Genomic DNA, 25,966 nt, shown 5'->3' with positions numbered 1-25,966 from the left:
AGCACTGGCATGTTGCTAGGTGCTACTAGCCTCATTATGAGTACAGGAAATATATCACCAATAGAGCTGCACCAACACAGCGGTACTACAATCAGTCATCTTCTTAGCGTGTGCACAATGTGCCTCAGGTAGCACGTGACCAGGATTCATCACTGTGATGACAAGAATAAGATGCAGAATGTAGACAAAACTTGTACTCGAACAGCAGAGGCACCCAAGCTTTGTCCAGCTAAGCACCATATGTAATTCATATAAACTGGGGCACTTTAATGCACTAGTGTTGTGAACAGAGGCTATAGCTCAGCTCACAGTGCTCCATCTTGATCTGAGTAGAGAGCCTCTTGGGCCAAGGCACATTGCATGCTAGGACCTGGAGCCTCTACAGATCATATCGCCATGAAAAATGAGAGCAAGCACAGGCTACACTGTCAAATTTCATACACCACCTTTCACTCACAAACCATACTGCAATTCCCTACACACTATAACAATTAACAAACAAACCTATCTTTCTTACTTTGCTTGTTTGATCCAATGTACTATCACTGCCTACTCTCCGGAAAGACAAGTCATCAAACAAGACTGACAGCCAAAAGCTAAAATGACTGCCAAAAATATCTGTTCGCTCAGGCAAAACCTGTCCTCACTACAAAACAGGAGTCCTAAACTTACAGCTTTTTCCTTGGAGGACAAGGAAGAAAAGGCATGAGAAAGCAAGAAACTAGAGCTTGCCATAGGTAGGAGAAAAGAGCAATTTTTGTGCCCTGCTTCCTTTGCTCTGCAGACTAAGTTTTACAATGCTGAAAACCAGTAGCAACATGTAGCGGGCCCAAGCATCATACCTGCCTATCAAAGACTTGGATTTTAGCCCTGGAGAAATTATAACCTCTAAGTTCTTTGGAAGCTATATAGGCCAAAAAGAAAGCAACGGGAAAGTAATGAGTAATCTAACTTAAAATTACTTCAATACATGGATTGCAAACTGCAAGCCATGAATACGGGGGGGACATCCTGAAATTTATGAAGGCAACATCGCACCCCTGAATTATGAGACTCAACCAACTAGTGCTGCTGCAACAGCAAAGCCTTTCACTGAAGTGGTAAGCACTGGCAGCACTGGGTGGAAAGCGGCAGGGAGGCAGATGAGCAACTGAAAAACTGAAGAAGGAAGCACAGAGTCTGAAAAAAGCAGAAGGGAGAAGAAAACGTAGGAAATTAGGACTTTGGTCAGCAGCAGCAGGCAGAAGGGGAGTGTGGAGAAGTAGCAGATGAGTTTAGGGAGGCTGTGCATACATGGATGCAAGTGTCTGGGTACTGCTGAGTCAAATGAGTGTTTGGGCTTTATGACATCATGAGAATCTCTTGATGGAATCATCACCTCATAATTCACAACATCCTATTTCATTCGTGTAGATGTACAGTAGCTGTTTTGCATTTCCAAAGTTTTCACTTTAAACCAATATTTACCAGCCAAAGATCTGTCAAAACTAAGGCCTGGACTTACTGTTACAGATTTCTTTATGCCAAAAGAGAGCCAAACAGTTTCAACTTCCTCTCCCAACCGGCCGTTCTGAGCTGTTCCAGTCTGTCTATTGAAAGCAGGTGTTGTAAAATAAAAGCCAGGAAAGAGGGCTTTCTAAATGAACATTTATTTTGTGAGAAATACTCCTGATTTTTGGCAGAGAAATGTCAGAAACCTGAAGCCCAATGTATAGCATGCTTATAGAGTGTTATTGCTATTTAAAGGGAAGCTGCAGCTGTCTGTAGCTCTTAATCAAGAATAAAGCCTGAGAATAAATTACTGCTGTTTCAGAGAGACATTTTTCAAATGATGGCAGTTCCTGCTCTTTGCTCTATCCCTAGAAATACGAAATGGCATGTACAGGGCACTTGCTTGCAAGAAGGGAAACATGCAGTTCTCTCTCTTTGTTGGTAACCGGGTAAATTCCATCTAAAGCCCTGAAATGGTTAGAATATAGATGCAAAAGGAGTTGAGAAACAAGCACATTCAAAACGTTCAACAGTGTGTCAAAACTTTTCATTGACTTTTCAAGGTCTGTAGAGCTCGCCATTGTCAGAGCACACAACTGCGCATCTTTACCAACAAGGCAGCAATCCAGTCTCGAGGATCAAGCTGCACTCAAAGTGCCACAGGGCAAGGCCCATTTGCATATTCCTTTCATGATCTGTTTATGCTTCAAGGTTTAACCTTCCCCTTCAGGGGGCCACTACAGCTCGGAAGGCTGAGCACATGGGAAGAAGGTGACGCTTCAGGGAAATGGTGTGCCTGGACTACAGCGATCCCTGCCAGCCAAGTCAGGAAGCAGCACTGACATCTCCAGGAGCTGTTCACTGACAGTCCCTGCCATTGGTTAAGGTGCCAGAAAAAACAACCTACAGTGAGGAGTAAGGGAGAAGTATTGATAAGGGAGGCCCAGGGTGAAGGGAGTGGAGAAGGGTAAGGAGTAGGGAAGGGACAATATAATGCTGAAAATGAAACAGAACTGGGGCTAAACTTTAGGGGGCAAGTCCTAAGTTCCTTACTCAGACTGACCCAGCCCTCTCTCAGGCAAATTCCCATTAAAGTCAAGCATTAAAAGGCTTGTCACAGCAAAGGACCAGGGATGTTTACTAGCCTGCCACCTGTAGTTTGCTCAAAGTAAAAGCTAAACACAGGGTATGTCTACTTGGTAATAAAACACCCCCACCCGGCCCATGTCAACTGACTCAGGCTAACAGGCTACAGAGCTGTTTAATTACGACGCAGATGTTTAGACTCAGGCTGAAGCCTGGACTCTGGGACCCACCCACCACCTCGAGCCCAAACGTCTACACCGCAATTAAACAGCATCATAGCCAGAGTTAGCTGACACGGGCCACCCGGGGGTGTTTAACTGCAGTGTAGACAGAACCATAGAGACCAAATGAGGACATTTAACTTATTGACACACAGATGATTTAGACATTTATTTTCCAGTTCCCAGAAACCATGCCAGAGGTTTTAGCTCAAGTGCAAATATGTAAAGACACACCTTTTTTGAGGCAGGTAAGGAGATTTATTTGTTGCTCTTAAGGGAAGGGGGTATATTTTCAAGGTTTAAACAAAATAAATTCTTTCAGCCCATTTGACTACTACCGGGAAAATATTAATTTAGAATTTTATGTTTGAAAACACAAGGTACTAGACCCACAGCAGCAAAAAAACCAAAAAACTTTCCTTTGTATTATTGTACTGAATAAAATAACATTCCTGCCTAAGGGACTTTCGTGATCTCTCCATTTCTCTCTGCAAAGGCACTGTGTGGACTTAATTTGTACAAGCAAACTGTACAGAAATTTGTTTAATCCAAATAAGGGAAAAGAAGGAAGGGAGGGAGAAAAATGATGCCAATGAAACAATTTCTAGGTGGATTCAATGTGCTTATCCCAACTCACTGAGTTTTTGCTCTGAAATGTGACTAGAAGTGAAATAATGGGATTATAAGAAATAGAAGAGCTACTGTTCAAAATGTGAAAGGACAGATTGTTCTCAACACACCTCCTAACAAGAGAGCACACCACTGAAATTAACGAGGACAGAGAACAATTATATTTTTAATGAAAACATTTATGTGCTGATATTTCCTAAGAAAATTACCAATCCCTGTTTCATGTATTCTGGTCTCTTTGTTAGAAGGCAGGGAGACTGGCTGATTGCCAGGCTGTTGTAGCAAGGTTCTCCAAGCTAAAACAAAGTGTGACCAGATACACAGTCAGGTGACTTTTAAAGTACTTTCCATCAGTCATCAATGGCTTCTCAAAAGCAACTGCTCCTGGATTCCCAGGTAAAAGCTGTGGTCAGGAGCACTTTCTCTTCATTTGCACCTGGAGAGAAGCACACTACTTTTTCTTTCCTACATGGGCCTCGATATCACCTCAGTAGATCACCACAATGTGCCCTAAGTGGCACTGCCCTGGGTATCATTCAGAAATGTAAGGTGTTGCAGAATGGAATCAGACAGAAAGCATATTACACAGAGGCTACATTCTCTGTAATAGGTGACAGTCAGCTTCCAGGTGGAGTTCACATGAATGGTCTTGACCTAAAAAGCCCCAAACTCCATAAGACCTGGACCACTCCCCTCCACATGCAGTACTAGTGCATTGCCATCAGTGGAGGTGCTTGAGCAAACATCTCCTCATCAGCATGGCATGCCAGTACTTTTTTAGTACTGCCATCCTGTGCTGTGTTCTAGCACGTCAGCTTGCCAAATAAATCCTTATGATCGCAAAGAAAACCTTCGAAGTGTGAAAAGAATATAACTGATATACCCATATCTGCCTGAATTTGACTGAAGTGTCAAATTATACATATACAATAATATCAACAAACATCTCGTGGGGAACGAACCCACTGTTATCACTTTCACTTATAACCTAAACATTAAACGTTTCCACTCATATTCTTTTGCCCTACACACACATGGACACTTGCAACAACATCCTGTGGCCTGTAGTCCTGGGCCAGTAATTGGACTAAAACACAAAAATAAGATCTTACGGTCATTGACTACATGTACTACAAATATGGAATGCTGGGAATTTCCAAACTTTTGAAGAAAATCTGGACAGCTATCAGTGAAGCTGAAGTTTGGCACGCTGTACTCAAATCCACCGGATGTGGGATTTCATATTAATTTTTATTATTTAAACATATTCAATTTCAAGAAAATCCAAGCACTCCAAATCAAATAAAAGCTACTTGCCCATTCTGGAAGAATCTGCACCTATTTTATTAACACTACTATCATCATAAAAGACTGCTGCATGTTCTGAACAAGGTTTTTAAAGGGCAACTTATCAAACATTGGAATTCTCATAGTTTACTCTCAGATAAGAATATGGGTTATTCTTGGACCCATTAGAACAATGCATAAAACATAAAGCTATGTAGAAACAATTTTAAATGTTTTTACACACACTGCATCCTCATAACCAAGAAAACAATCAACACACACTGGAAAACCATGAACGTTAGATCATTTGCACACTTCCCTTCAACATGTCCTTATGGGAATAGTCTCATTTATTAATGAATGCAGGAGCATAAGAACAGGAGCATAAGACCAATGATAGTCCAGTATCCTGTCTTCTGACACTGGCCAGTGCCAGATGCTTCAGAGGGAAAAGAGCAGAACAAGGCAATTTCAAGTGATCCTTTCCCTGTCACCCAGTCCCAACTTCTGGCAATTAGAGGTTTACGGATACCCGGAGCATGGGGTTGAATCTCTGACCATTTTGGCTAATAGCCATTGATGGACCTATCCTCCATGAACTAATTCTTTTTTGAACCAGGTTATATTTTTGGCCTTCACAACAACCTATGGCAGCACGTTCCACAAGTTGATTGTGTGTTGTATGAAGAAGTACTTCATTATGCTTTTTAAAAAACCTGCTGCCTATTCACTTCATCGAGTGACCCCCTAGTTCCTGTTTTATGTGAAGCGGTACATAACACTTCCCTATTCACTTTCTTCTCACCGTTCATGATTTTATAGACCTCTATCATATCCCCCCTTTATTGTCTCTTTTCTAACCTGAACGAGTCCCAGTCTTTTTAATCTGTCCTTGGATGGAAGCTGTTCCATACTCCTAATAAATTTCATTTCCCTTCTCTGCATCTTTTCCAATTCTAATCCATCTTTTTTGAGACAGGGTGACCAGAACTGCATGCAGTACTCAAGGTGTGAGTGTACCATGGACTTATATAGTGGAATTATGATATTTTCCTTTTTATTATCTAACCCTTTCCTCATGGTGTCTAACATTCTGTTAGCTTTTTTGACTGCCACTAAACACTGAACAGACGTTTTCCCAAGAACCATCCACTCTGACTCAAAGATTGATTGACTGATTTATTTTGAGTGGCAACAGCTAATTGAGAACCCATCATTTTGTATGTGTAGTTGGGATTATGATTTCCCATGCACGTTACTTTGAAATTCACTGTTGATCAGTGCATTTCATCTGCCATTTCATTGTCCAGTCACCCAGTTAATAAGATCCTTTTGTAACTCTTCGCAGTCAGCTTTGGACTTAAATGTCTAGAGTAAGTTTGTATTGTCTGCAAATTTTGCCACCTCACTGTTCACCCCCATTTCCAGATGACTTATGAATATGTTGAACAGCACAAGTCCCAGTACAGATCTTTGGGGGATTTATTCCTCCCCTTTGCTTCCTATCATTTAACCAGTTACTAATCCATGAGAAGACTTTCTCTCCTATCCCATGACTGCTTACTTTGCTTAGGAGTCTTTGGTGAGGGACCTTGTCAAAGGCTTTCTGAAAGTCCAAGTACACTATAATAGACTGGATCACCTTTGTCTACATGCTTGTTGACTCCATCAAGGAATTATAACAGACTGGTGAGGCATTCCCTTTACAAAAGTTGTGACGACTCTTCCCCAGCTATCATGTTTATCTACGGTCTGATAATTCTGTTTCTTTTCTATAGTTTCAACCAGTTTGTCTGGTACTGAAGTCAGTTTTACAGGTCTGTAATTGCTGGGATTGACTCTGAAGCCTTTTTTAAAAATAGGCATTACATTAGCTACCCTCCAGTTATCTGGTACAGAGGCTGATTTAAGCAATTGGCTAAATACTGCAACTAGGAGTTCTGCTATTTCGTATCTGAGGCCTTCAGAACTCTTGGGTGAATACCATCTGGTCCTGGTGACTTATTACTGTTTAATTTATCAATTTGTTCCAAAACCTCCTCCACTCATATCTCAATCTGTGACAATTCCTCAGATCTGCCACCTAAAAAAATGGCTTATGTGTAGGGATCTCCCCCATATCCTCTACAGTGAAGACGCAAAGAATTCATTTAGTTTCTCCGGAATAGCCTTGTCTTCCTTGAGTGGTCCTTGATCACCCAGCGGTCCCACTAACTGTTTGGCAGGCCTCCTGCTTGTGATGTACTTAATGTTTCTGCTGTTAGTTTTTGAGTCCTTAGCTAGTTGCTCTTCAAATTCTTTCTTGGCCTGCCTTACACTTGACTTGCCACAGTTTACATGCCTTTCAATTTTTCTCACTAGGATTTGACTTTCAATTTTTAAAGGATGCCTTTTTGCCTTTAACCATCTCTTTTACTTTGCTGTTTAGCCATAGTGACACTGTTTGGGCCTCTTATTGTTTTATTTTATTTGGAGTTTACATTTAGTTTGAGACTCTATTACGGTGTTTTTAAATAGACTTCATGCAATTTGCAGGCATTTCACCTTTGCGACTGTTCCTTTTTCTTTCCGTTTAACTAGTGTCCTCATTTTTATATAGTTCCCCTTTTTGAAGTTAAATGCTATTGTGGTGGGCTTCTTTGGCATTTTCCCCCTACCAGGATATTAAATTTAATTGCATAATGGTTCAGCTACGTTTACCTCTTGGACCAGATCTTGTGCTCCACTTAGGGCCAAAAAAAAAAAAAAAAAAAAAAAAAATTGCCTCTCCCTCTGTGGGTTCCAGGACTAGCTGCTCCAAGCAGCAGTCATTTTTGGTCTCTAGAAATTTTCATCTCTGCATCCCTTCCTAAGGTGACATATTCTCAATCGGTATGAAGATAGTTGAAATCCCTCATTATTAATGTGTTTCTGCCTCTGTACCCTCTCTACTCTCTCTGAGCATTTCACAATCATGGTCACTGTCCTGGTCAGTGTTAGGATATAGATATTCAGGCCTGTCTGCAAAGGCCTATACTTTAAGAATGTAGGTGTATTCTTAACACTTAGCTAGTTATAGAGGTATGAAAGAAAGAATCAGAGATCACTGTCTGTGTAATGGCCTTCTCTTACTGTGACAGGCTAAGGCTGTCAGCTAAGATGTAGCTAGGCAGCCATAAGCTGGGAAGTGTATGGTCACATCCTCACATTCCAAACTAGTCACATTGAAATAACGTGCTATTAGGAATACAATCCTGTCCTGATATTCCTATCACCTCCAGAGAAAGGGAAGAGCCTAGAAGATGTAAAAGGAAACTTAGCTTAATAGCATCCTGTCTGGTAAGAACTCACTTATCAATAGACACACCTGGAAAACCCCTATGTCTGTATAGATGCAGTTGTGAAATCCTCACTTCTGTATTGTTCTGTAGGTTTATTTGCATGGTCTCTGGTTCTGTGACTGTTTCTGTCTGCTGTATAATTAATTTTGTTGGGTGTAAACCAATTAAGGTGGTGGGGCATAATTGGTTACATAACCGTGTTACAGTATGTTAGGACTGGTTAGTTAAATTTCAGTAAAATGATTGGTTAAGGTATAGCTAAGCAGAATTCAAGTTTTACTATATAGTCTGCAGTCAATCAGGAAGGGTGGGGGGAAATGGGAACAGGGACTTATTCCTACTGCCACACTCTTACTGTTCAAGCAGGCAATCTCTATCCATAGAGAGTCTACGGTACAGTTTGATTTCTCTAGGATTTTTACTTTATTTGACGCTATGCTTTCTTGCACATATAGTGCCATTCCTACAACCTACTCTGTCATTTCCTTATATGTTGTACCCTAATATTACCATGTCCCATTGATTATCCTCATTCTACTAAGTTTCCGTCACAACTATTACGTCAATATCCTCATTTAATGCCACGCACTCAAGTTCATCTACCTTAGTATTTACATTTCTAGAATTTGTATACAAGCACTTTACATTTTATCTATATTAAGTTGCTTGCCTTCATCTGTTGTATTTAAATGGGACTTTTACGTTTGACTGTTCCTCACTAGCCTCTATTTTTGTTTTACCAACTTCTTTTCTACCCTACTTAGCAGGAAATACAGTCCCTCCGTGAATAAATTCATCCCTAAAGGATGTCTCCTCCTGAACCACGTGCTGCTCCTCCACACCCATCAGCTTAAAACATTCTCTACAAGCTTTTTAATTTTACATGCCAGCAATCTGGTTCTGCGTTAGTTGAGGTGGAGCCCATCCTTCCCATATAGGCTCCTCCTTTCCCAAAAGGTTCCCCAGTTCTTAATAGATCTAAAACTCTCTTCCCTATACCACTGTCTCATCTACGCATTGAGACTCTGCAGTTCTGCACTGCAGGACCTTAACTGCCTGGCTATTCTTCTCCTTGAAAAGCACATGTAAACATGACTCTGATTCATGTGGATGGACATTTATGCAGTGAGGGGAGAGAAGAATTTATACAGGAGCTATTTTTAAAATCACATTAAATCTAATATAATGCCCTGCTCAAAATATTGTATTAATTCCAGTTTTCAGTGTAAGTTCAGAAAGGCACCCCACATTCATGTTCCTCTAATACAATAATGGCCAAATGATTTAAATGAAGTGTGGGTGGGTGCATAACTCTTGAACTGAGGTCTTGGATAATGAACTTTAGCCCTGAGCAATTTTTTTCTTTTTAATCTGCCAAGTAATAAACAGAGTATATACACTGAGCTATCAAACTGCCAGCAGCATCACTAACTGCAGCACTCTAAATGACACCACTCTGAGGAAAAAGGAATCCGACGTCACTCTTTAGGTGCCTTGCCTTTGCCTCAATAGCATAATTTAAAAAATGAAATGCAGTGTCTGGGCTAATAACTCCCTTTGATGTCAAAGGAGTTACAGATGCTCAGCTACTTACAATGTGTGCTCAACACCTCACAGGACCCAACCAAACAGCAAAATATTTAAATCCATACAAAGGACATAAATACAAATGACTATACTGCAGTTGTTAACTCACATCATTCACTATGTTCTTCTACAGGAAGTCCTGGATTATCCTTTACCATAAAGATTTTTCAGAAACTGCCTGATTGTTTGCAGGTCCCCAGGGCCTTCTCTCCTTCAAATAATGTAAGAAATACCTGAAAAAGCAAAAACAAAACAGGTAAGGAATAGAGAGAAAAGAATCCAGACAATTGCCTAACAAATGAACAGCTGATTTCTATAGCTCACTGGACCAAATGCATTTTAATAAGCTTATGATGAGGAGAATCCACTACAGAATGTGCAAACACTGATCCAGAATGTAAAGAGCCCCTCTTGTTACCAACAATTACAGCACAGAACAGTTACTCCACAAACTGTCTGATTCTGAAGCTAATTCATAATTAAAACAATTCTAGGATATTTTTGTTACCACGATGAGAGGAGGGAAAACGACTCCGGTTTATTATTTGGTACATATGCACAAATTAAGCCCCAATAGGATCCCCATTGATGGATTTTTATGTTTCCACTGAATTCTATCACTGGGGACTCTGTGGAGCTATAAGGGTCCGTACCCACCATTGCTTCTGCAGGATCAGGACCATTATTTGAAATATGTCACATATATACATCATAATATTCCATGCAGCAGCAAACACACTGCACATGTTTGTTGTGCTATGAAATTTTCCACTTGAATGTCATCCAGACCCACCCACAAAGAACAACACTCAGACACACACTACAAAGTGCCACAGTGCAGCAGCACTTAGGGAGTATTAAAACCAAAAACACACACACCAAAGCTGTACTTCTGTCTTAATAAGTATTTTCCACACATGAATTTTTGGATATTATTATTATTATTTTCTTTTTATATGTGACCCGAGCCAGGAACATCTCTTCTTAGACCAACTCTGACAAACTTTTCTGACCTACTATACCCTTGAGATGCATACCTGAGGTTTAAGAACTTGCATAAATGGGTTTGGGGAATATGAAAAACGTGCCATTTTAAGTGCCAAACTAGAGTTTCACCCCCAGGTCATGCCAAATCCTTTTTCCAAGTGTAAATTATGCACACAGAATACAAGTATAAGATTGTAGGACAGACATTTATTTGCTAGTAGTTTCTGGTAGGCTAACAGCCATTTTGCACTTCTCAAGAAGCACAGGCAGGGCTCAAAGTTTTTATCTGGGTCCAGCAAAACCACCAGGCTGCAGTTCCAAAGAGAACACTGAAAATATGTTTCAGAGGGATAGTCGTGTTAGTCTGTATGAGTAAAAACAATGAGGAGTCCTTGTGGTACCTTAGAGACTAACAAATTTATTTGGGCATGAGCTTTCATGGGCTAAAACCCACTTCATCAGATGCATGGAATGGAAAATACAGTAGGCAGGTATAAATATACAGCACATGAAAAGATGGGAGTTGCCTTACCAAGTGTGGGGTCAGTGCTAACAAGGCCAATTCAATCAAAGTGGATGTGGCCAATTCCCAGCAGTTGACAAGAAGTTGTGAGTATCAGAGGGAAAATTATTTTTTGTAGTGACCTAGCCACTCCCAGTCTTTATTTAGGCCTAATTTGATGGTGTCAAGTTTGCAAATTAATATGCAGCAATACTGCAGAGGCTATGGTATGTGTTACAGACTCCCACTTAGTCTCTGTTTCTATGAAGCAAAGTACATTTGCCTCTGAATGTTTCCAACCTTTATGGTTAAAGGCTTAAGGGCTAGATGGCGCAAATTGCCTTGAGAACATGTGGGTAGGGAGGCACAATCCCTTCCCAAATAGCAGAGTGTTCATCCTTTAGTTAGTGCAGCCTGTTCACCACCATGCACAACCGTCTTCTCCCTGCAGCACTGTGCACTCATTGGAACATACAGTGGGATCGTAACTCTGAGTGGCTGTTGGTGGGGCATGCATGAGCCCAGGGAACCTCCAAATGTGCTCCACCACCTCCCACATAATCACATAAGGGCCATTTACACTCTGTAACAAACAACCAAGGTCTGCTCTCATTCATTCCGGTCAGAGTTTGGAGTAACTCCACTGAAGACGGTGCGGTAACTGAGGTCTGATGGTAAATGAGATCAAAACCTGGCCCAAAAGAATACTAGAGATCTATAATAAAGCCTGTAAGATGAGTGCCTACTTTTCTGAACACAGGGACATTACATGGAAAGTACGGCAGGTATCCGAGTACCCATCTACACTGTAAAATAAACCAAGTTAGGGTACTGTGCTACAAGCAATTTGTCCTCTCAAACAATCATAACATGGCTTCGATTTGTAGCACAGATTAAACCTTAACTGTGCTCTGCAACTAGGATAAAGTTTTGGACGTGCCAGGCTTCAGCTTGGTTACAGAGCATGGTTAGTGTCACATCTGCACTAGAAACTGCAAGCGATTGAGGAAGCTGTATTTATGGCTCCTAGGCACTGCAGTCATACAATAATATATAGCATAGCCCTGCCCTTAAGAGGTGCGGCGGGGGGGGGGGGGGGGGGGGGAAACAGCATGTCAAATGCAGCACTGTAATTGAGAGACCAGCAGACCCCATAACAAAGAAAGGGGAAAGTATATTTTGTTTCTGTCTAGACATTAAAGTTGGACCCATGAGGGTCCAAATAAGAAATTAAAATCACAATGAGAGTGACTAATGCGGTTACATTAGCAAAACAGAAGATCAGAAATCAGCTCTTTTGCAACATCCTGTATTTATTCCAACCCCTTGAAGAGAAAAGTTAATTCTCTTCAACTTGATTTGAAGGATAGCCAGCAAGAGAGCATCTTTTTGCCTCTCTCCCCTGCAGTTTGTTCATTCACTTTCCTTACTGTCTTGCATCCCGGGATTTTGTTTTCCTAATTCACAGATTAGCATAAGTGAAGTTATAAAAGTTTTTAAGAGGATACTATTGTTCCTACCTGAGTTGTACACACTGTTCACTATTATCCCTCAACCCCTATAAAACTGTAACTCATTCCCTCCTTTCTTCTCCCTCTGCATGATATAATCTTGGACAGGTTCACTCCTGTCCCACCGAGAATGGAAAAAATGAGGCTGTCTGTTCCTGGAATATATGCTGTTTCAACTACCTAATGTGTATCATCTGTCATATCAGGAAACATCATGTAAACTATTTTCAACAGGTGATTTTACACACAGTAAAATTTACAATTCAGGTGTGCAAAGGCTCCACTTACCGGAACTGATTCTTATTTACAATAAGTCCCCTTTACAACTGAAAGGGCAGTGAAAACTAAGGCTCCTTAAAATTACATTTGCACCCATTTCAAGGCCAGAGCGGTGTAAAGTGACCGTAGCTTGTAGAAAACAGGCAGACTGCAGCCTTCTTCCTCTTTGACGTCCCAATTCTCCCTGGAAGTTGAGGATGCGTGGAGCCTGATTCTCCTCTATTTTACACCTTGTGTAAATAGCACAATATGGGTATAAAACATTTGATTTGGTTGAATTTTGCACCTACTTTGCAGAGGTGTAGATGACTCAGCAAGGTGCAAGGCAGTGGAGAATTTAGCCCTCAGCACTTTGCACACCCTAAAGCCCTAAAACAGACATGCAGACTGTCTTCTGAGTCCTGTAGTCTCCCCAGCAAAGTTCCATCTTGAGCCACGTTGATCTGCAGTCCCCACAGGTTACATCCCCTGTATTAGGAGTAAGAGCAGCCACAGACCACCTTTAACGCCATGGGAGAACTGCTAGGCCTTGCTGCCCCACACATCTTTTATCTATCTGAATACTGGTTCCTCCACATGCACACACTCACAGGAGATAAGTGATGCCGTTGAAAGAGAAAACTCTTCAGTGAATAGTCAAATCTCTAGAAAGGGGATAAGGTGTTCAAAGAGTATTGTGACTCATACATTAGGAGCAGCAGGCAATAATAAAAATAAACAACACCTCTTTAGTAACTGACATGACTAGTCTGGTCCACCTCATCAATCTTGGAAACCAAAGTCCCAAGGTCCTAAACAAATCTGGGTCTTCCACAAGATACATTATCTAATAGGCTGTAATAGACAGTCTCCCTATTATTCTTCCCTGAAGATACCACAAATGAACCCATTAATATTTCTGGTTTCTGCCTAAAATTAGCCCATGCAAGCATTCTCTTTTGGGGAAGGGGAAACTTTCTGGATGTTTGTGATCGTTTTTAGGCCCAAAGGATATCTGAAAACCATGGGTCCCATTACTGCCTTCATCTATAGCTGCATTCTGTATCTTCATCTAATCTCTGCTGCTGTTCCTCTGCTTCCCACTTCCATTCCCACCCCCACCCATCATCCTCCCACCAACTATAAAAGTGTAAGTGTGTGGGGCATCTTGTACCCGATAACATGCTTCGTGCCACCTCTTTCTCTTCCCAATGCTAACAGCTATACTGGGGGCACAATTAAAGGTTCTCTGCCTGTGGTACCCAGCCATCCTGCAGACTTGCGTTTGTTGCACCATGCATGGACACAGGCAAGTAACACAGGACGAGTTGGGCGGCAGCAGCAATGTATTACCATTGCTCTAAACACCATCGTCAGTGGGAGAAAGAGAAGGTCGCTCGTAAATAATTGCACACACTGAATTTTACAAGTAATGAATCTCACCACAAAAAAACTGGGGAAGAGGTTTCAGAAATTATCACCTGACTGTCTAATCTAACTACTGTTCCTGTTTGCACCTGGCGGCCCTGGAGAGATACTGTCTCAATGTCTATTTACTGTGCATGTAAAAAAACCAGACGTGAACATTCTAATGCTTCAGTTTGTCGAGGGAAGATGTCTCTGGTTGCACCATATTGAAAGCAGGGCTCTTTGTTCAGCAATGATGATACAGGTTTGGCTGGGGCCCTTGTTCAGAGGGTAGGGCAACAGAAAGACAGTTTGGAGGAACCAGCATATCAAAACAAAGCAAATGGCTGCCATGTTTTGTACCTTTTAGCACTGCGTTCGTATGTCCTCTGTTGATTAATATTTGACTCCCTTATTTAGGTTGTAAGCTGTTCTGGGGAGGGACCATCTGATACTCTGTGTTCATACAGTGCCTAGCACAACATGACCCTAATTCTAGGCACTACCCAAATACAAATTATAAATAGTACTATTATTCTTGGTTATTAAAGTATGGATTTTGGCACGAAGGTCGCAGTGTTCACAGTAATAATGAATCTGATTTTTTTTTTTTAAATAAAATCTCCAACTACAGAGGGGCAGATGGGCCAAATTTGATTGGTGCTGCAGCCTAGTGCATGGGGTTGCAACGCCACTCAGGTTTGATGCATCTGCCCCTCTGTAGATGGGAGACATGGGGGTGGACAGGCCAAACTTGACTGGCATTGCAACCTAGTGCAGGGGGTTGCAATGTCCAGAGCAGGGAGCCGGGCTCAGCCCTGCAGGACAGGAACAGTCACTGCAGGGTAAGTGCAGGGTGGGCTTATGTACCAACCCTTCCCAAAACCCTCCAGTCCATGGCCTTTCTGTAACTATGGTTCCTCCCTCCCCTGCACCTCTGCCATAATTTGACTAAAAATATGCATGACAAAATCGTAGCCCTACCTGACAGACAACATACAAAAGATAGGAGGACAGGGATACCAACCCAATATATTCAGTGTTTTTTCACACACACATTATATATAATGTATCATAAGTCACACACACTTTATAAACACCCAATATTAGCCTTTCGACCTATCAGTTGGCCAATTTTCCATAGATGTAACACAAGTGGCTCATGAGGAGGGACCTCCAGGAGGATCTGCACTTCATTTAGTGTGTAATGTTTCTTCATTCTCACACAAAAGTTTTCCATAAAAACTACTTTATTCCATGGATGTTTTTAAACACAGTCATCCCTACAGGTCTACTGAGCAGAATGAATTGGAAAGGGAATGCAAATGGTCTTTTGCAATTCAGGCTCATGGCCAGTAATGCAGGACAGATAGCAGCAATAAAAATAACTCTGGAAGCTTCTGCGATATAACAAAGATTTTTTTTCTTTTGTGAAATCTATTATGCAAAAATGTAGGTGCAACCAGGAGCTGAGACAATGAGCCTACTGCATATTTGAACAGCTACAGCAGACTTGTAATTTTTTTTATGGCTGATAATCAATTCAAAAGGTAGGTCTTTAATAAACACGCAGACATTTTCTCATAGACTATAGATTTAGAACTCCTGGAATGTGTGGCTCTTAAAAAGTGGATGGGTCACTAGAACTCCAAGGTTGACATTCTCATAAGGTAATATTACCAATATCATCAGTCTAGCTGATGTCGATTCACCGCCCTCTTTTACCAAACCTTATATATATATAAAAATGCAACTCAATACTTTAATCTCCTCCCTACTTCCACTGTAGCTACAACTATCATAATTCTGATGCAACCTGAATGAGTGTATTGGAAACCAAAGACACTATTGACTACTTTTTTTCAGAATTAATAAGACTACTCTGTTTACAGAGATTTCAGTTTCAACACTGAACACTAAATAACAGGAACACCAGTTGACTTTTAATCCAGAGATCACCTGTTGAAACATTAACTGCAAACACCTTTTGATGTGGGTTGCTTAATGTGGTGCAAAAGCCAGAAGTGCAATTATGCTTTTCCTTTCTATGAACCTAGTGTTTAAAACTGAAGCATTACTACTGGTGTGCGCGTGTTTGTAAATACTCTATAGCTGACTCTGCAATTTACCCCTGTGGTTGCAAGCAGTAAATATGCAACAGGGGATCTCAGCCACTTCATTCATTGTGTGCTCCGACCAAGCAAAGGGCTAAAACAATTGCCACACTTGAGACAAATGCCAGTGTGAATGATATCACAGCACAAACATGTTCGCCATTGGGTGGATCATGATATTGAATCATGAATTCACAAACAACTGTATAAATAATAATTTCTGAAGTCACTAAATTTCTTTAATAAAAAATATTTTGTAAATGTTATAAGCTGTTCATATAACAATTATATTGACTACTAAAGGAGTACTTGTTTTCTCCTGCTGTCCTATTATTATCGTTTATATACCCATATGCGGATAGGTGTATCCTGTTTTAATTTATTAGTGAAGCACAATGCATACCTCTAGACCTACCAGTGTCCAAAAGTGGCACACAATGTGTTCTAATAAACCAGTGCTTTAAAATACTGGAACTTTTTCTCATTATTTGATAATATTCGACCGGTCAATAGACCAATTATTTTTGGACCAATCAAATACCTAAAAATACCCAAAATGAGAGATGCAAAAAGTTATTCACACAGAAAACTTCAAACGCTGTGTGATTACTTCTCTTACTCTAACACATTCTAGAACACTAGTTTCATGATTCTTTATTTCTGATGTAAATTATTTTTTACAATAAAAAAGGGAGAGGACACATTTGTGTGGAACACATACAACTTTGGGACAGAAATGAGAAATGTCCAAGAGGTATTTTTTAAATTATTTATTAGCTGTTGCATTGCATTAATGCCTAGGAGCCCTAGTCATGGACTTCATTGTGCTAGGAGGTGTAGAAACACAGAACAAAAAAGACAGGCCATGTTCCAAAGAGTTTAAAATTAAGCGGAGCTTATATCATCAGTATGGCACAATAGCTATATAAATCAATTGCCCCAATTCAAGAAATCATCCCTAGTCAAGCAGGACACGTAAGAACATACCTGAGTGTCTTCCAGAATAGAGACTGACTTAAGCAAGTGCTTACGTGCTTTCCTGAATCAGGGCTGATAAGAATTAGACGCAGCAGCTGCATGATGCTTTAATGAACAAGAAACATGGTTTTTGCTCTTTCCTTCTTTCAATTTTAGGGCTTTATTCTCATTTTAGAGTGTAGAGCATTCACAAACATACAAATCCCCACACATCAGGAAGAGAGAACTGCGCTTTCCTTAACTGTTTTGTAGAATAAGCACTCAAAAGTTCATTTCTGTTACCTTTCTCAGGCAAAATAAAAGGCTTTTTACAAAAATTCTATTGCTAAAACAATGAAATTCTCCTGGGAATGACTTCATTATGGAAATGAAGTGACAGCTTTTACCTAGCCAGGCAGAAAGTCTGCATTTATAAAAGGCATTTTGTGCACTAAGTACAGTGAGTGGGAGGATATGGAAATGCTATTTTTAATACAGATTTCAGTAGTCCTGCCATACAGGTCCTCTGCAAGAACAACAATAATAATAATTAATAGTGCCTAAAAAAGAACAGCATGTTAAAGCTGATGGCAGCACTGAAAAACAAAGAATGGTTAATGTTTTACAAGATTTAGGGACGAACACAAGACTCACTAAAATAAATTAGAGTTTGCCATTGACTTCAAAAGGGGCTAGGATTTGTCACGCAGATTATAAAATAGATTTTCAATAAACACATTGTAAATTGCTACTGTAAATACCATACACTCTATTACAGTATTACTGCAAATATTAGTGTAAATAATGTCCTTCATTTCCTTACACAGATTTTTATTTTCAGAAATACTACCTATATTCTACTGAATATGTTGTTGATTCAGAGGCCCAGGGTGCCACTCTGTGTTTGAATAAGTACTCATGACAATTCCCAGGATTTGGGAAGGAATAAGCCCAAAAGAAAACCAAATGTTAAATCAGAGGTTCTCCAAATTACTGGCGACCTCTTTCACACAGCGAGCCTCTGAGTGCGACTCGACTCCCCTCCCCTCCACCTTTTAAATATAAAAAAATATGTTTTTAATTTAACACTATTTTAAATGCTGGCGCAGGGTTGAGGGTGGACTGGGCTGGTGGGGCTTAGGCTATCAGCCCTGTGCATGGCTGATAGCTCTCAACCCCCTTGTAATAACCTCCAGTTTGAGAGCTCCCAGGTTAAACCATGCCCTTAAATGCAATGGGATACGGGTACAGAATGTAGAATTTGGCCTGATCCAAAGCTCACTAGCATTACTGGAAAAACTCTTATCGACTTCAATGAGCTTTGGATCAAGCCCTCAGAGACCATAAATGCTCTCAAAAAGCACTCCTGGTAAATGCATCTATGGAAACTGAGGGCCAAATTCTGCTCTCTTTTAGCAAGGGTACAATGCCCAATGACTTCAACATATGGTTGCTAACCCTCGAGGAGTGTCCTGGAGTCTCCAGGAATTAAAGATTAATCTTTTAATTAAAGACTGTCATGTGATGAAACTTCCAGGAATACATCCAACCAAAATTGACAACTTTACTTAAACGGGCGTTGCATGTAATTTTTTGAGGGCAGAAGTTGCCCGATGTTATCCTAAGGTTCTTTTTTCAGCCATGCTATTGTCTACAGCATTAATCAGAACAAAAACTTTGCATTTAGCACTCAGTAACAATGAATAAGGATTAACAGGCAATATAGGCATAAAATGTGCACATATAGCATGGGTGGATTCTGGAGGCAGCTGAGTGTGATCACATTTAGAATAACTTCACCATTGGAAATCCTCCTATTTCATGCTAAATTAGACTAAACTGGGAAAGACTTTCCCTCGTCAATGTTCAGCCACCCTAACACAGAAACTCTTCAGCCTGACACTGACTCACGCTGTATATTCAGAAAGGAAAAAAAAAACAAACCCACACACTTATGCTGCATTTTTTTCTGCCCTCAGCTGCCTAGGGTACCAAGCCTGATTCAAGCCATTTCCCTTGGGGTTTTAATCTGCTGTGTTGGCAATGTGCAACCCTCATTAGCAATAACATGAATTGTGCATACAACTTTCCACAAACAGTTGACAATCTGTCCCCGCTGAAAAATCATCAACTTAAATATTTACCTATGTTCCTTTTAGGAAGGCTGTACTTAGTTTTTATTAATTTTCGGTATCCAAAGAATCCTCCCCTTAAAACAGTGCTGCACCCTCCTGTCATTTGAGTTTTATTTAATTAAACTGGATTTGCCTTTTTAGATAGTGAAATTTAAGCATATTAAAATACCCAATCCAAACTTGATATTTTGACTGACTGCCTGTACTTGCATGGGAAATTTGCCGTGGTAAAAGTTAGAAAGCATATAGGATTGCAGTAACTTAGCTCCTGTTTTTGCTCATTATCTATGCTGCCAAACAAGCTCGCTGCTTGGCCTTCTACTTCATAGGCTGCAAAAGTTCTTGTGGGCACATCACCCAAGTTTAACCCTCAATAAAATTAAACAGCAATAATACTTAGCTCTCATGTAGTGGTTTACATATTACAAACACTGCAAAAACATTATCCAACTACTCAATCCTTAAAACCCCTGTGAAGCGAATTAAATATTATTAATCATGTCCATTATCCCAAGGGGGATACACTGGAGAGAGGATAAATTGACTTGCCCAAAATCATACAGTGAGAGTTAGGGTTAGAACAAAGGAGTTCCAATCTCTCACAGTCCTGCGTTTATCCACTAGACCGCACTGCCCTTCTTAAGCCTTATGATTTAGTTATATCTTAACATAGAATGAGTTGGATTATTGTTTTTGCTCCAGGCCCTTTTCACTGCTCAGGGGGCTGCTAAGCGCGTGGCACAGCTCTGTTCTATTCCACTGGCATAAAGACTATACATCAGTGGCATAAGTCTGAGCAGACCCCAGGCCAGGTGCAGGGGGATGGAGTAAATTGGCCTCCTGGAACAGGGAGTTGTAACCGGCTCCCTGATATTCTCCTTCCTCCCATTCCATTGCACCAAGCAGAGATGCAGGGGAGAATGCGGTCCAGTAGCTTTAGGAAAAAAGGGAACTGACCTTCCGTAACTGTTGTTCTTTGAGATGTGTTGCTCATGCCCATTCCAAAGTAGCACCCCCACCAGAAAATTATTCTGTCAATGGTGTCTGCCAGGTTGGACTCATTTCCAGCACCTTCTGGAGTCGCACGCTCATAGCATCAGTATAAAGGGGCCTGCCGCCCCCTCAGCTCCTTCTTGCCTGCTAACGCCAACAGAAAGGCAGGCAAGGGGGATGGGGAGGACAGTTGGAATGGACATGAGCAACACATCTCCAAGAACAACAGTTGTGGAAGGTCAGTAACTGTTTGTTCTTCTTCAAGTGCTTGCTCATGTTCATTCCAAAGTAGGTGACTCCCAAGCCATTGTGCAGGTGAAGGTTTGGAGGTCACTGGCATGCTGATTGTAATACTGCTTGGCCGAAACCCGCATCGTCTCTAGTCTGCTGGGTGATGGTGTAATGAGATGTGAAAGTTGTGGATTGATGACCACGTTGCTGCTCTCCTGATGTCCTGGATAGAGGAATTTGAGCTGCAAATGCCGTCGAAGATTCTTGAACCCTTGTAGAATGAGCAGGAGGAGCAGGGCTCTTTGCCAGGTCGTAGCATGTTCAGATACAGGAAGTGATCCATAATTAAATTCTCTGGATCGGGACTGGAAGGCCTTCCATTCTGTCTGCAATGGCTACGAATGGCTGAGTAGATTTTCAAAACTATTCAGTCCTTTCTAAGTAGAAGACTAGCACATCTATCATCCAGCAAGTGGAGTCTCCGTTCCTCCCTGTTGGCATATGGCTTTGGACATAAGATGGAGTAGGAAGATATCCTGGTTACTATGGAATTGCGAGACAACCTTTGGAAGGACGGCCAGAGGTGGCCACAATTGAACCTTGTCCTTGAAGATGACCGTATATGGTGGTTCCGAAGTAAGGGTTCAGATCTTTGAGACCCTTATGGCAGAAGTAATGGCCACAAGGAAGGTAACCTTCCAGGATAGGTAGAGCAGAGAGCACATTGCCAGCAGTTCAAATGGAGGTCCTGTTAGCCTTGACAACACCAAGTCGAGATCCTAGGGAAGGAGTGGCTGCCGTACTGAGGATATAACCACTCCAGGCCATTAAGAAAATGACTACAGATAAAAGTTTGAGAAGACAGATTGGCCATTCACCCATGGGTGAAAAGCCAAGATTGCAATTAGTTGGACCCTAATTGATATCATTAGGACTTGCTGTTTCAAGTGGAGCAAGTAATCTAGGATGAAAAGTAGTGTTGACTGTGTGGGTGAAATACCCTTCTGCGTGGACCACACTGGAGAATCTTTTCCACTTTGCCAGGTAAGTGGCTCTAGTGGATGGTTTTCTGCTCCCTAAAGGCACCTCACAAACAGGCCCAGAGCAAGCTAGTTCTGCGAGATTCAGGCCGTGAGATGAAGGAACTCGAGATTGGACCAGAAACAGAGGTAAGCAGACTGGCGTTTCCATCGAGAGGTCTAGGAGAGTTGTGAACCAGTGCTGATGTGGCCAGGCCGGGGCTGTCAGGATAAGACACATCCCTTCTGACCTTCAGCAGAACCTTGTGTATGAGAGGGATGGGAGAGAACACATAGAAGAGATGGCCCATCCATGGGAGGAGAAAGGTGTCTCTAAGTGACTCTGGGCTATGACCGAGAAAGGAACAAAATTGGAGACTCTTCCTGTTCTGCTTTGTTGTGAACAGAACTGTGGCGTCCCCCACTTCTGGAAGATGTCTTTCACAACATCTGGACAGAGGGACCACTCGTGATGGTTGGAGAAGGATCTGTTGGGGTGACCTGCTAGTTCATTTTGCGACCCCAGGAGATAGGAGTCTTTGAGGTAGATTGACTGGGCTATGCAGAATACCCACAAACAAAGAGCTTCTTGACACAGTTGAGAGGAGTGTGCTCCACCCTGCCTGTTTATATAAAACATCACTGTCGTGTTGTCTGTAAGAATCGACGTGCACTTGCCATCCAAGTGGGATTGGAACATTTGGCAGGCTAGGCAAACCATTCTGCATTTCCTGTTGTTGATGTGCAGCAAGAAGCTCTTCCTGTGAACAGAAGCCCTGAGTTCTGAGGGTCCCCAAGCGAGCCCCCCACCATCCTATCGCTGACACATTCGTGACAAGAGACATTGATGGCTGGGATCTCAAGAATGGAATTCCTGCACATACTTACTATAGTCTTGTCAAGACTGTGGATAGAAGTGAGCAGCCAGTTTGGGCTTATAGTGCTTCCTAGAAGAAGCCGGTGTATGTAACCCTAGAGACTTCAGGGTGGCTCGAGTGCTTCAAGCTGTGCAGTTTGGCATCTGTGTTCTCCATACCCTCAAAGGGGATGTCCTGTAAAGTCTGCTGCACCTCATTAGGGTGAGCCCAAGGACTAAAGCCAAGAGCTTCCCATAACCACAGCCGAAGCCATGGATCGGGCTGCAGGGTCCACTGCATCCAAGGCTGCCTGTAAGGATGCCCTTGCCATCAATTCTCCCTCCTCATCTAGGGCTGAGAATTCACTCCTGCTCCTGTGGCACTACTGCCTTGAATTTTGCCATGAAGTTCTAAGAATTAAAATCATAACAGCTCAGGACCGCTTGCTGGTTTGCAATACTGACCTGGAGCCCACCAGTTGAGCAGACCTTTCTGCCAAAAAGATCTAATTTTTTTAAATCTCTGACCTTGGGAGTTTGACTTTTCTGACCTTGCCACTCTCACTCATGGGCTGCCGATACCAACAGTGAGCCCAGGGGAGGATGGCATAAAGGAATTCAAACAAAATACTGGAACAAAATACTTTTTCTCCACCCTATTCGCCATTGGTTGCAAGTATGATGGGGTCTGTCAATAAGGCCTTGATGGGGTCCAAAACGGCCTCATTCAAGGGCAAAGCCAGTCATGATGGGCCTGATGCCACAACAATGTCCTGGGAGTACTCTAATCTCCCCTACCTGGATCCTAGGTTTTGCACTACCCTTTTGAGGAGCTCCTGGTATGCCCTATAATCGTCCTGGGAGAGTGCTATACTTGTTCCCACCATCACCACCTTATCAGGAGAGGAGAAAGAAGCAGCCTATACAGGCCAGGTGCTCTGTTCCTCACCCTTAGCACCAGATGGGGCTCGTTGTGCTGCATCTTGAAATTCTGTACCAGGTTTGGTACCGGAACCCAGTCCCTATTCCAAAGAGAATGGAAGGGGGCGGGGGAGCTGAAGACTCTGATACAACAAAGTAGGAGCTCCTGGACTGTGAGGTCTGGACGGTGGAAAAGCTCAGAGATTCCAAAATGGCCATTGTAGTGGCATCTGCCACTGTGCTGGTGGCCAGGCCATTGGTGGATTGCCCTGACTCATGTCAGCCATCCAGTAATGCCAGCTGGAGCACTGTCAGCTCCTGCGGGAGGCGTACAACTCCGCCTCTGAGAAGATGCTTCCTGGTGATCAGTGCCAGTGAGCAGTGCCAGAAAGGAGAAGACCACTGCTGTGCCATCATGGACAGTTTCCCTTTTGACAGCACCCAGAGTCTCGGTGCAGTGGGGGCTCTTGCCTCCGAATGGCAGGGGATGGCAGTACCGGGGAGCAACAACTCCGTCACTGCCTCATATACCTCCGCTGTGGTTAGTAATGCCTGGGTAGTTGTCTGATGGCCCTCTCTTGGTGGAGAGTCCAAAGGTGCCAGATTCAGACCCCTTCCTTCAATTACATAGAGCGAACAGCTGGTGTCTGAGTGGCCTGACACAAGTCGCACTCTGCCACTGTCTCTGTGTCCAATTGATCTTGGGGTTAGGGATCACCCTCAGTCCGTCAGTCGTCTTCTGCTTCTTTCTCGGCACCGGCAATGGAGAGCGGTGCCAAAGTCCCTCTGAGGAGTGCTCTTCTTCGGCATTGGGGATAACCATCAGTGCCAGGAGTTCCGAGAAGCCGAAGAAACATCCTTCCTTGGCGCTGGAGAAGCAGAACGGTGTTGCGTCTCTCGAAGAGAAGCCAGGGCACTTCTTATTGAGGCCAAAGCACTCAGTACAGAGTTGGCATGGCTTGGCTCCAAGGAAGGACAAAGTGCTGCTTCCATGAGGAGGAACTTAAACCTGGTGTCCCTGTCTTTCTTAGTGCGGGGCCTGAACCCTTTGCAGATTCTGCAGCGCTCCTACACATGGGCCTCCCCCAGACACTTGAGGAGACTGGAAATAGGGTCACTAACAAGCATTGGCTTATGGCACGACACACATGGCTTAAACCCAGGGGACCGAGGCATGCCATGGTCCACGAATCTCACTAACTTACTAACAAACTAACTGAAACTTAACCTCTACAAATAGCTATCTACAGGGAATAGAATAAAGTCCACTGACAGAGGTACTTTCAGAAAAATGCAAGGACGAACTGAAGTTTCAGAGACTTGTCACGGGCGGTAAGAAGGAACTGAGGAGGCAGCAGGTTGGCAGGCCCCTTTATACTGGTGCTATGAGCACATGACTCCAGGGGGCACTGGAGCCAACCCGACGGATACCACTGATGGGAAAACTTTCCAATGGCAGTGCTTGAGGCGAGCACACACCTACTTTGGAAGGGACATGAGCAAGCATTTGAAGAACAACTGAGGAGAACTTCCCAAAACAGATAGCAAAGCCTTGCTAGCTACAGCGGCTTTCAAACATTGTTATAGTTAGAATGGTGCAGTGGTTCTGCATGAAAACACTTTCCACCTAACACTACACTGTCATCGAATAGAAGACCCACTTACAACGCAGTTGTCCTCTAATTTTGCTGCAACATAGTGAAAAGCTGTCATGCAAGTTGGACCTAACCCTCAGACCCCTCCCTCATTCTAGCTCCTGGCCAGACCCTTCACCCCCAGCCCTGTGCTCAGTGCACTCCCACTCTCAGCTCAGTGCAGAGAGAGAAAGAAAATGGGCCAGAATCAGGGAGAAGGTAGGTACACACTGTATGTGGGCAGGGCCAGGACCTAGACGGGCAGTGGGCTGAGCGGGTCCAGCACCCGGGATCCTGGCTGGCAGGAGCCGATGGATGGAACCCCTGAGCGGCAGTGGGCTGAGCGGCTCAGCCCACTGTCGGTCTGGGGTCCCAGCCGCCGGCCCCGCACAGCCTGCTGCCGGTCTGGGGTTCTGGCTGCCGGACCCTTGCCAGCCAGGGTCCCAACCGCAGGCCCTGCTCAGCCCAGCCTAGGTGAACAGAACCCCAGACCAACAGCAGGCTGAGCGGGCCAGCAGCGTAAGATCAACATTTTAATTTAAATTAATTTTAAATGAAGCTTCTTAAACATTTAGAAAACCTTGTTTATTTTACCACACAACACTAGTTTAGTTATATAATATATAGACTTGTATAGAAAGACCTTCTAAAAAACATTAAAATGCATTACAGGCACACGAAACCTTAAATTGAAGTGAATAAATAAAGACTCAGCACACCACGTCTGAAAGATTGCCGACTCCTGGCCTAGAATACACAGTTCCAGCAAATTTGAGGTCCTTTATCAGCTGGAAAATAATCAGAGCCTCCCAACAACAT

At 42.6% G+C, this 25,966-nt stretch overlaps 1 protein-coding gene across 7 annotated transcripts in view; it reads right to left on the bottom strand.

Moving 5' to 3' along the window:
• ATXN1 (ataxin 1) overlaps nt 1-25,966 on the bottom strand; it is a 274,987-nt gene that overhangs the window by 95,012 nt on the left and 154,009 nt on the right. For all 7 annotated transcript variants that reach the window (XR_007772752.1, XM_050941582.1, XM_050941581.1 and 4 more), the window contains one exon: nt 9,732-9,855. The gene's annotated coding sequence lies outside the window, so the exon portion shown is untranslated. The remainder of the gene's footprint in view (nt 1-9,731; nt 9,856-25,966) is intronic.

The sequence above is a fragment of the Gopherus flavomarginatus genome, chromosome 2 (genome assembly GCF_025201925.1).
Source record: "Gopherus flavomarginatus isolate rGopFla2 chromosome 2, rGopFla2.mat.asm, whole genome shotgun sequence".
Taxonomy (NCBI): domain Eukaryota; kingdom Metazoa; phylum Chordata; order Testudines; family Testudinidae; genus Gopherus; species Gopherus flavomarginatus.
Note: the sequence above shows the minus strand (reverse complement) of the source record. Positions and strands in the feature narration are given on the sequence as shown.